The sequence below is a fragment of the Pan paniscus genome, chromosome 7 (assembly GCF_029289425.2).
Source record: "Pan paniscus chromosome 7, NHGRI_mPanPan1-v2.0_pri, whole genome shotgun sequence".
NCBI classification, from domain to species: domain Eukaryota; kingdom Metazoa; phylum Chordata; class Mammalia; order Primates; family Hominidae; genus Pan; species Pan paniscus.
The window spans coordinates 85,225,772-85,238,587 of record NC_073256.2 but is presented as its reverse complement, the minus strand read 5'-3'; the positions used below and the strand labels follow the sequence as shown (position 1 = coordinate 85,238,587).

Here is a 12,816-nt window from a genome sequence, read left to right as displayed (position 1 = left end):
CTGTGAAAGCAGCCCAGGAGGTTGTACCCTGCAGAACCACAGAGGCAGAACTTCCCAAAGCCTTGGGAGCCCACTGCTTGCAGCCGTGTGGCCTGGATATGAGATATAAAATCAAAGGAGATTATTTTGGACCTTTGAGATTTAGTGACTGCACTCCTGGGTTTCAGACTTGCATAGGGCTTGTAACCCTTTTGTTGTGGCTGATTTCTCCCTTTTGGAACATAAGCATTTACCCAATACCTGTACCCTGGCTGTATCTTGGAAGTAACTAACTTGTTTTTGATTTTACAGGATCATAGGCAGAAGGGACTTGCCTTGTCTCAGATGAGACTTTGGACTTAGACTTTTGGTTAATGCTGGAACAGCCTCCTCCCACTCCCCCACTTTGGGGGGCTATTGGGAAGGAATGATTATATTTTAAAATGTGACAAGGACATGAGATTTGAGAGTGGCCAGAGGAAGAATGATGTGGCTTGACTCTGTACTCCCACCCAAATCTCATATTGAATTGTGATCCTGAGTGTTGGAGGTGTAACCTGGTGGGAGGTGATTAAATCACGGGGGTGAATTTCCCCCTTGCTGTTCCATGAGTGAGTTCCCATGAGATCTGGTTGTGTAAAAGTGTGTAGCACTTCCCCCTTCTCTCTCCCTTTCTCCTGCTCCAGCCATGTAGGACAGCTTTCCCTTCACCTTCTGCCATGATTGTAAGTTTCCTGAGCCCTTCCCCATCCATGCTTCCTGTATAGTCTGCAGAACTGTCAGTCAATTAAACCTCTTTTCTTTATAAATTACCCAGTCTCAGGTAGTTCTTTATAGCAATGTGAGAATGGACTAATACAAGGTGATACAATCTGGGGTAGAATACAGTAAAAGCATAATCTTAGAGTTCAGTCAGCAATCTCAGTGCTGAAAGTGAGCACCTCCATGTTACAGATGAGAAATGGAGGCCCAGAAAGATTAAGTGACTTGACCAAGGTTACACAACCAGTCAGTTATGCAGCTGGGACAAAGCTCAGGCCTCCTGAAACTTTCCCTTATACTGTTACCTTTTCATTATCTTTTTAGACAACAACAAAAATACATTTTAGAGCCTTTTCACAGAAAACTTATTAAGAGTGTGTGTTACTATTTGTCTCTCAACTATTAGCATCTGTTGGAATCTTTTCTTTCCTTTTCTGTAATATGGCTGAAACGATGGAAGTCCAATTGGAAACCCTGGCCACACCAAGGGCATGGGCAGGCTGTCCTTCAATCCAGTTCAGCTGATGAAACAACAGGTGGTGGCTGCGGCCTTTTCACCCCCTGGGATTCACAAGGGCTTTGTTCAAATTAAATCACCTCATTTCAGGCACCTGATCACAAATGTGGCTTCTCTGATGCCTATATCTTATTATTTCCTAGCCATGAATGATTGTACCATTAGGCTTAAAGTTATCTATGTAGTGTTCCTATGACCAAAGGTTGATGGTCTTTCACAGTAATACTTTGTAACATGCTACTTTTAAGAGACATTGGTGTATGGCAAAGAGCTTTGGGGATTATTCATTCATTATTCCACGGAGTTCTTGCCTTTCACAACAGCTCTTTATGTAGCTGTATTTCTCACTAAACTCTCTAAGACAGATGCCAGCCCAGAGGCTCTTCTCAATATTTATTTCTGGCTCTATTTCCACAGGAGTCTTTTAGATATTCAAACACATAAGCAAATAGAAGAAAAATTATGTAGGTGATCTTAAAAATTTACCACAAGGGGACTGGCCCAAGTCAAAGCATGGATGCCTCTTTTTGGCAGTTCACAAAGCTCAGTGTTTTAAAATTTAAGTTGCAACTTTGTTTTTTAAATTAACAATGAACATTTATTGTGTACTTAACTACCTGCAAGTACTGTGCTTAATCTAATAATAAATAGACAGATCTATTTATTATACAGATCTAATAATAAATAGACAGTCTCAAAACACACAGAATCTAATGTGAAACGCAGATATATAAATGACAGTAGGGTACCAAATATGAATCATAATTAAGGTATAAAGTCCATAAGAGGTCAAAAGGAGAAATAAATTCTGGATGTTAATAATAATAAGTTAAGGAAATCAAGGAATATTTTACAAAGGTTATCACATTTTAGCTTTTCATAAGTGTGGCACAAGGGTATTCTGGCCTATGTCAGTTGCAAGGCTCTGCCCATGAAGGGTATGTCTGAGGAAGCAAGAGCAGTCTGGGGTGTTGTGTAGGGAACCTGGGGATCCTAGCCAAGATGAGACATGTTAGGGCCATGTTAAGAGTGGGGAGGTGAAGGAGGAAAGAACACTCGTGCTAAGACAAGGTGAGGAGAAAAATGAATGCTTCTCGGTTATACGCTCTCCAACCAGCTCTAGGCTTGACGTTCTGCACACAGCTTCTCTTTGAGTCCCTCACAACGATATTATGAGGTAAATGCTGTTATCCACATTTTACTGAAAGGCAATCTGGGACCCAAAAGAACATGCGGCTTGCCCAGATTCACAAGCTGGTAAGTGGTGGAGTCTCTCCATTGTCTTTTTACAATACCATATTTCTTTCCTCATACCGATGGTCCTTGGCTGGCTTTGAAAAGATTTGAACTGGATTCTGTACATATAAGAAGCCATGGCCCTGTTGTTCATTTCAGGCCATGCTGATGATCACCTTTAACTTTCACTTGGTAGATGTTGGTGGGCTGATGGGGTCTACAATACTCGCTCATGAGGCACTTTTTCTACTCTCCCTTTGGTGGAGCAGGGACTTGCCAGCCCTTGGCACTGTCACATACTTAATGACAAAGAAAGAGAAGTAGGGAAACCGAACACTATGTTTGTTACTTTGAGATCCTATGGCAACATTTGATATGTGACTTGAATTTTGAATTTTAAATATAAAGTGTCGTTTTCAAAAATATAAAACACAAGCAGAATTAGTGCTCTATGCTGTGTGAAACATCTCCGTAATACTTAGGAAACTTCTCTTCGTGATGCTTTTGTCATCATTCTCTAGGAATTTTATTTTCATCTTTCAATGAGGGAATCTTAATAATGGCAAAATAGAAGGGCAGGATGCTATTCTGTACAGTGTTTAACCTGGAGCTTTAAAATTAGATCATTTAAATAGCGTGGGTAATTATAGTTGTAGCTGTAAAAAAGTCATCGAATGTATATAACTTGCAAACCAGAGTAAAAAATGTTCTGATAATATATGTTATTATAAATTTGTCCAAACCCATAGAAAAAACAACACTAAGAGTGAACGCTAATGTAAATTGTGGACTCTGGGTGACAATGATGTGTCAGTGTAGGTTCCTCAATTGTAACAAATGCACCACCCTAGTGGTGGATGTTGAGAATGGAGGGGCCGTGCATGTGTGAGGACAGGGGTATATGGGAAATCTCCGTACTTTCTTCTCAATCTTACTGTGAACCAAAAATGGCTCTAAAAAATTAAGTCTCAACAGATGTTTTGATGAGGCAGATCTATTTTACTCTTTCGTGGAGCTCAGCATGCAGCTCTGTGATGTTGTACTAGGGGAGATGCTAGACCAGAGTAAAAATATCCAGCCGGTTGGGGCTCAGAATCTGGGCCCATTGAATCTTAAAAGTCTCCATCAGGAGGATCTTTTTATTGGATTTTCGTGATTATTAGTTGTTATTTATTAGTATTTGTCAAATCATGATTGAATGGGAGAAAAAAAATCTGAACCAAAGGGTAAACAAATCCAAAGAGAAATCAAAAATTAGAAAATTAAAAACTGGTTTAAAAAAGGTTTTCCATCTGTACAGATGCTGATAATATATTCCCAAAGTAGTTTCCCATTCATTGCTTAATTTGGTTTTCTCAATAAGTGTCACAAGTGTGCAAATGTACATTTTAAACATGTAAGATTAAGGTATTGTTATTACTATTATGTGTGAGGCACATGCATAGGTCCTGCTCCTGTCTAGTACTGGTTTCCAGAGGGTGGGTGCAGAGTCCTGAGACAGGTTTCTACAGAATACCTGATACATTGACAATATGTGTGTGTGTGTGTGTGTGTGTGTGTGTATAATGATGATATGGACTAACATTATTATCAGGCTGGGCATGGTGGTTCACGCCTGTAATCCCAGCACTTTGGGAGTCTGAGGTGGGTGGATCACTTGAGGTCAGGAGTTCGAGACCAGCCTGGCCAATATGGCAAAACCCCATCTCTACTAAAAATATAAAAATTAGCCAGGCATGGTGGTGCCCACCTGTAATCCCAGCTACTTGGGAGGCTGAGGCAGGAGAATCACTTGAACCCAGGAGGCGGAGGTTGCAGTGAGCCAAGATCACACGACTGCACTGCAGCCTGGGTGACAGAGTGAGACTTTGTCTCAAAAAAAAAAAACAAAAACAAACAAAAACAAAAAAAAAACCCACCAAAAAACCCAACACAAAAACATTATTTTCTACTTTGTGAATTACTGGATTTTTGAATTTCTATAAATAAAAATAGTTACTGTGCATAAAGCACTTTACTAATTGTTAAGCATTGTATAGGCCCTTTATACATTTGAAATCATCTAATCTTCAGAACAGCATAATGAAGTTGATGGCATTAATGGCCCCTATTTTTCCAATAAGGATACTGAAGCATAAAGAAATTAAGTTACAGTTAGCAAATGGCAGAGTGGAAATTCAAACCCTGGCAGTCCGGCTCCCAAATCTGTGCTCCTAACCATTATACCATACTTCTCTCATGGGTCTTTCTAAATTAGGACAACAAGAAAGTGCTTCCCATTTTGAGAAGACAAGTTCACTTTTGTGGGTGATAACTCTTGAACGCCTCCCAAAGGCTTCCTAAGGTAGGAAGGGCTCTTTCTTGCATTACCCTGACATATATCACTGCATATATTTTCAGATATCCACAAAAGCCAATGGCTCAGCTAGTTATAACTAGGTGCATACATGGTATTACTGTCTACATGAGTTACAGAGAAAAAAAATCAATGTTTTTATAGTCAGAATTATTGTCTGTCACATTTAGAGGTTGGCTATCACTAGAACAGTCGTTCAAACATGTATGCACAAGTCATGTCATACAAACTCTGTCTTAATATTTTCACAACCAGAAAGCTCTTTAACCTAAATGGACTTTCAAATGAGAAATGTAAACTACATTCCTCCCCTTTTACCCAGGAGGGACATTTCAGCACTTACAAACTACTAAGCTGATACTGTATATGACATTTGAAAAAAATCCTCCATAAGTCAATGCTTGGGGGTAGAAAAGGCAAAAAGAAAATTGAATATTTCCCTGTGAGAAGGGCAGCCTCATGACACGTATGGACAGTGAGCAGAGGGATGTCATTTTTTGTCTCTGGCTGCTGTTTGGGGAATCCAGATGATGACAATTTTTCAGTCACTTTAGTGCCCAACAGGAGCCTATCAACAAATATTAAAAGCAGCAGCACATGTCCCAGGTGAGTTAATTATAGAAATTTTTTCTAATCCTAAAGATGATTTGAAGTCAACCCTTAGCTGAATTCCAACAACAAGTATCTAATACAGTATGTGCTATATTTTTCACTTTTATTTTGAAGGCTTAAGCCAGTAAAGATTTTTCATTCTATTTTGTTTTGTTATTTTATTTTTTATTTTTAATGCACTGAATACATAGTTATAATCCTGGCAATTCTATGGCCTTCCTTCTTTTCAAGAACATTTTTGAATTTTTGCCAACCATTAAAAAATACACATTGGGATTAGTTTACTGGCAGACAGAGACATAAAACTAAAAGGATAATGAGAGAGAAATAAGGTGATGGGAATAGCACAGTTATGATGGGAACTAATGATCACCATGTAATGCCTTATCCTTTAAATATTACAACAATAACAATCGGTTGTGTTTGAGTGGCTTCATATGTCTACTCCCCCTACAAGTGCTTTTATGTTCTTGGTCTTTACCACATCCTAGTGAGGGAAATGGGACAAGTACATTCTAATTTTGTAGGAAATTATAGAGTAAATTAGATGACTAAAACCAGAGCCGATATCTTGACTCTCAGCACAGTGTTCTTTGGAGAGAAGAATCCTATGAGTCATTATATTATGGCTACTTACCATGAAGAGAGATACTCACAATACCTATAACGCCTCCAGCATGGCACCGACTGCTCTGAATGGCTGCTAACCTTTCTCCTATGGCCACTGTGTCCTGCTGGGCATCATACCTCGGGCTAGATCAGGCTCCCATGAATATGGCAGGATGGATTTAATCTCCTGGGGTATTTATACTTCGTGTAATAAATACAGTTTTTAATGCAAAAATGCATCAAATCATTTTTGGGTGAAAATTTAAAACCTAGTAATTTTAAAATTAATTTTATGGTGAATCCCATTGTCAGATACCAGGACTCACTTATTTGCTTTGTAAATAATGAATTTGCTTAAAATTCCATCTGTATTTTCAGTGCTAGTGTCAACTGACTGCAGATAATGAACTTAGATTTCTTTAAAGGCTACTAATAAACAAACAGAAAAGAATATTAAGCACTTTCTTGGAAACTTGAGAACTTCTGATGGTGCTGACAATTTGTTTGGAAATATTTTAGTTACTTTTTATTTTTAAATAATTACCTGGCCGGGCCTGGTGGCTCATGCCTGTAACCTTAGCATTTTGGAAGGCCAAGGTGGGTGGATCACCTGAGGTTGGGAGTTCGAGACCAGCTTGATAAACATGGAGAAACCCCGTCTCTACTAAAAATACAAAATTAGCTGGGCGTGGTGGCGCATGCCTATAATCCCAGCTATTCGGGAGGCTGAGGCAGGAGAATCGCTTGAACCCAGGAGGCAGAGGTTGATGTGAGCTGACATCGTGCCATTGCACTTCAGCCTGGGCAACAAGAGCAAAACTCCGTCTCAAAAAAAAATTAAAAAAAAATAATTATCTTCTCTCAAAAACCCCACAGCTGAATTACCTTCTTTTTAAAAATAAGGGTAGCAGGAATCCCTGAGGTTTACTTTAGTGTCTGCCAAAAAAGGACTCCTTCAAAATGTGCCTCTTTTCATTCTGATGGCCACGATCCAAAGCAGTCTTCAAATATATTTGTCCCATACACATCTCAGCTTCCCCTACATGCCAGATTATGACACAAGGTTCTTAAATAATTTGAGAGCAAAATCATAAAACAAATACGAATTTCCACTGTAATCCATTTTTTTTTACATTTTCATGTAATCTGCAAGAGAGAGAAGGACCTCATATCTCAATATGTTCGTACACCTGAAGACCAGTGGCTTACTAAAAATTTTTTTTTTTGCAAATTCTCTAAACTGCAGATACCAATGTAAAAAGCCTATAGTATTTCAATTCTCGTATTATAAATATTCCTGCAGTAAAAATATCCTCAAAAAAGGCCTCAGCCAATGGCTTATTTGTTTTAAGCCCTATTTAATGCAATAATGACAGAATCTTAATAACAGGATTTGACCCCACCACCTAATTATTCCAGGAATGGCTTCTTAGAAAGTCTAATCTTCATTTATAATTATGATGCACTCTTGTGAAATCTAAGCAGATAAATGCGGTCAAATTAGGACACCATTGAGAAAAGGAACCTAAAATTGAATATTTGCCATTGGAACTAAGGACTCAAGATCAACATAGATCAAATGCTTCCTCTGTAAGTGGAATTAATCAGCCCTACAAATTCTCTACCATGATACAAGGCAGTATTTCTTCTTGGGAAGTGACTTCCTGAAACCTTCCACTGAGGAATATGTTCCATGTTAATTTCAGTATGCCATTTAAAATTATCCTGCAAAAAAGGAACCAATTTAAAACATCTGGCCTGATACCAGATTGAACCGCTATATTCTGCCTCTTTGAATTCATGGTGTTGTAAGAATCCAGACACTTTTTCTATCCTAAACTGTGGCATGGTGATCTGAAACAAATGTTGGTCCAGTGTGGGCCATTTCAGCACTGGATGGAATGATTCTGCACTTCTTGACCTGTCTTCAAGGTGTTTGGGGAAATAGTTTCATGTGAGCACAGCCCCTTAGGCCCTTCCTGAGAGCATCACCGCAAAGTAATGTCTCATACCAACTTGCGCTTTTGAGCATAGAACAAGACCATTGTTGTGTGACCTGATTTCATTTCAGTGACTGCCTCAGTAAAGAATGACATCATCCCATTCTTTTTCCTTAATATCCACTTGTGAATGTCCCCCAGTCCCCACCCTCATCATAATTAAACTCCTTTCCTTGCCAGGGGAAGAGCTATTTTTCTCTTAACTTCCTGCCTGAATGTATCATTATGGCAAGAGCAAAGAGTTTTCCTTGGGTTGGTCAACATCTCTGGAGTTTGCTTCCTCACCATTATCAGGCAAAGCATAATTTTACTGGTAGCCGAAGCATACTGACAGAGCCATCTGCTGGGACAGGTCTCAGTCAGATGGGAGGAGAGAGGAGCCTGCAAAAGATGGCACAGCCTGATGGGCACAATGTTTCTCATCCAATTGGAGTTTGGCATTTTCTTTAAACATAAGCTCACTGGCTTTGAGGACTGTGGTCTAAGCAGATCCATTTAGCTATGTACATATATGGGTGCAAATCTGTGTGCTTGTACATACTAACATTTGCTTATCACTTAGATTTGTATTGAAGTCTCACATGTGAAAATGATTAGTCTCAAACGGATAAGAGGACGGTGCAGGAGAAGACAATTTAAAAACCATCATTAAAATGCAACTAAACAGAATGGCTACGTGAAGGGAGGTATTGATTGCGTGTGTGTGTGTGTGTGTGTGTGTGTGTATGTTTAGTGTTATCTCTCTTATAGAGAAAAAGCATGAGCAACTTATATGTCCTACATCCATGTAATGGAACACAATGCACAAATTTAAAATAACTAAAAAGACAATGCAGAAATTGTATGAACCGTTTTGACACAAAGGTAGGTGAAAACAAAACAATAAACATTGTACATTCTCCATGTTTCCAATTTTATAAAATATTAGATAATACCCTATGAAATCACTGCTTTTGTAGGCCAACAATAGTTAAATAGAAGCAATTTTCTATGATTCTACTTAGTATGTACTTATACAGAAAAGACCAACTGATTTGGGTTAAGTGTGTGATTTAAAAAAAAAAAAAAACTCTTAAGCGACTGTTATATGGTTTTTACAACAAATACCTAATTTTAAATGAGTTGATATTCTGTGTAATAAATTGTCCTCTTCAATGAGAAATGTTTCAAAATATGTAAGGGTAATCACAAAGGAAAAGAGTCTACTTTTTAGCACCCCCAAATATAGGTCTCTATATTCTGCAGCAAGACAAATTATCATTGTCTTGGTATCCAATATGCACTTAAAGCAAGACAAGGATAAGTTTTAGGGTCCACATCTGATATTGATTCCTTGAAAAGGTTTAGTTTACTGTTACAGTCTACAGGCAATTTTAAAGACCACCTACATTTAGATTAATATACTAAATTTAACTTAATAATTAAAATAATATTAAAAATAAAGTGCCAGGCACAGCTAAGCCATCCTTATTATAAAATTTTCCATCTCAAATAGGTATTAACAAGGCTAGGAAAAATCTTAATTTTCTCAAAAACAACATAGTTGCTGTTCTAAGTTATCCCATCTGTGCGCACCAAACCTTGTCCAACAGTGCAATATTAGTGTCCAGAAGGTACAATAAAGGCCGTTCATATTTTGGCAGGTGTATTTTAAGCTGAAAACCAGGCTTCACACACATACACAAAAGCAATCTGTTCCATAGGTGTAAACATTTTTGATGAGAACCCTCAAAATCTCCCCCAAGCTGTGAAATTTAATTGTCCTTTTGGTGTCTTCTCATATGTGAATCCAACCTATCTCTCCTTGGAACAAGGGACAATCTGGCAATCTGAAAGACAGGAAATGCTTGGGCAGCTTCTGAGATTTGCTTATAGTATCTCCTTGAACTTTCTCTTGGGCTATGTAATTTAGAGGTGATGCCAAGTTCAATGAGCTACAGGTAAGCAGTTCTGAATATTAAATGAAAGAACTTTATACCCAAATGATATGAGCAGAGAGGCAATCAAAAATGCACAGGGCAGCATTTTGAAACTCTAAGGTCCAGTAAAGTGGTCCCTATTTTATAAACATGATTGTCCAAGCACATACCCAAAAACATCCATTTCTTTCCATAAAATTGACTAGAAGGAGGATTGTGGATATATAAATACAGAGGTAGTGGTGGGAGGTGACTCGTCTGCTTATCTAATTCAGCTCAAATCCTGGAGTTGGTTGAAAAGGGGCAGAGATCTCTGAAGCCAAACATTAAATTTGTATTTTCCAGCCCCAAGATTAAAAAAAAGTAGATCGAAGCCAGGTCTCATACAGAATCCATAGATTTTCAAGAAAAATGTTCTGTATGTTAAATTTGAGCAAGTGAATCTAAATGATCCAACATTAGACACTTATTTTATTTATTTATTTATTCAGAGACAGAGTCTTGCTCTGTTGCCCAGGCTGGAGTACAATGGCACAATCTTGGCTCACTGCAACCTCTGCCTCCCAGGTTCAAACAATTCTCCTGCCTTAGCCTCTTGATAAGCTGGGATTACAGGCGCGCACCACCACGCCCGGCTAATTTTTTGTATTTTTAGTAGAGATGGGGTTTCACCATATTGGCCAGGCTGGTCTCAAACTCCTGACCTCAGGTGATCCATTGACCTCAGCTGATTCACCCACCTCGGCCTCCCAAAGTGCTGGGACTATAGGCGTGAGCCACTGTGCCCAGCATAGACACTTACTTGTATTTTCCCATAATAAAGATGTGCTGAGAAGTGAAAAAGACATAACACAGTGGTGAAATCACACATTAGGGGGAGAAAAGTGCAACATGAAAGATTACCAGCTAGATAACAAACAACATGGCATTGTAGAAAAGTGGCCTTTTCATGGGCGCAGTGGCTCACGCCTGTAATCCCAGCACTTTGGGAGGCTGAGGCTGGCAGATCACGAGGTCAAGAGATCGAGACCATCCTGGCCAACATGGTGAATCCCTGTCTCTACTAAAAATACAAAAATTAACCAGGCGTGGTGGCACGTGTCTGTAGTTCCAGCTACTTGGGAGGTTGAGGCAGGAGAATTGCTTGAACTCAGGGGTCGGAGGTTGCAGTGAGCTAAGATCGTGCCACTGCATTCCAGCCTGGCAACAAAGGAAGACTCTGTTCGTTTTGAAAATAAAAAAAAAAGGAAAGAAAGAAAAGTGGCTTCTTCATAGCATAAGAGAAACTAAGAAAGATACTTTGAGAAATCAGGTCCTCAGGGACCTGTTCAGAAGATGAAGCGTGCTCTTGTAGTATCAGGGGTTTTCCAGTCTCTTCTACGGTTAATTTTGAATGGTATGGCACTGAAGGCCAACCTTGTTTTTTCCAACATAAAAATTGATGCATCAGGCTAGAGTTTCACAAAGAAAATTGTTCACAAGCTGATTCAAGAGATAAATAACTCTTGAGAAGTTCCAGTTCTGTTCACTGAACTTATTAGTTATTCAATGAACTTGTTCATTGAATTATTAAACATTTATCTTTTGAAGTTACTGTTTTAGAATATTTCCTTCTTACGTTAGAGCTTTGAAGTAAGGAGACCTAACTTTCAACTTATCTTCTCTTACTGTGGATTCAGCTCGTTTATGACAAGCATCTGATACAGTGCTGTAATCAGCCATGGGGGTTAATACCCCATGCCATCTTCAGACAAAGCTCCAAGAATTCTAGAAAAACTGCTGATGCTTATAACTTTATGTCAAAGAACTAACCTGTTTTATACACTTTGAACCATTCACTTTCTTCACGTAATACTTGTAGAATGAAGGCAAAAATGTTTAATTCCATAAGTATTAGAAAGAGAAGCTGGATAAAACAACCCTCAAAAGGCAAACCTGAAATTCGGGCCAGACTTGAAGACGTTGCTTTTTAGGTGAGGTTCATGAAAGTTTTGGTGATTACAGGACTTATTCCAAGCCACCTTGGGCCAACGGAAGGCTTAGAATAAAAATCAAGCAGGCTGGTCGTGGTGGCTCACGCCTATAATCCCGGCCATTTAGGAGGCTGAGGTAGGCGGATCACTTGAGGTCAGGAGTTCAAGACCAGCCTGGCCAACATGGTGAAACCCCATCTCTGCTAAAATACAAAAATTAGCTGGGCGTGGTGGCAGGCGCCTGTAATCCCAGCTAATTGGGAGGCTGAGGCAGGAGAATTGCTTGAACCCAGGAGGCAGAGGTTGCAGTGAGCCAAGATCACACCACTGCACTCCAGCCTGCGTAACAGAGCGAGACTTCCTCTCAAAAAAAAAAAAAGAAAAAGAAAAGAAAAAAAAAATCAAGCAAATAGCAATGATTCTGAAGAGTGACTAATGAAATAGAGAGGAACTGAACATTTTCATTGCATTAGTTTTTAGGGGTGAAGGGGAGCAACTCTCAAAGTTGACATTTGAAAAAGCCTCATGGGGTTGTACCCTCATATGAATCCAAACCCTAGAAATGTTTTTGCCACCAAGGTGAAATTGCTGAGATGGGTTGCCACAACTCTCCCTGGCTCCATGAAAGCTCTTGGCACTAATGTTTATCTGGCCAAGGAAAGAAACTGTGAAGATGAGCTGTGAATAAATCAGATATCTGTACAGCTTTCACTCCTGACACTGTGGAGTATGTTGTGGATGGCTGTGCATGGCGGGCCTACCACACTGCCCCCTAATTCCCCTGAGCTTCCTTCCTGAGCAGCTCATAATATGTCAATAGTCATATGATTGTTTAGATTCCCATTTTTCAGAT

At 39.2% G+C, this 12,816-nt stretch overlaps 1 protein-coding gene across 9 annotated transcripts in view; it reads right to left on the bottom strand.

The window, feature by feature from the left end:
- SULF1 (sulfatase 1) overlaps nucleotides 1-12,816 on the bottom strand; it is a 201,954-nt gene that overhangs the window by 153,632 nt on the left and 35,506 nt on the right. The window lies entirely within an intron of this gene.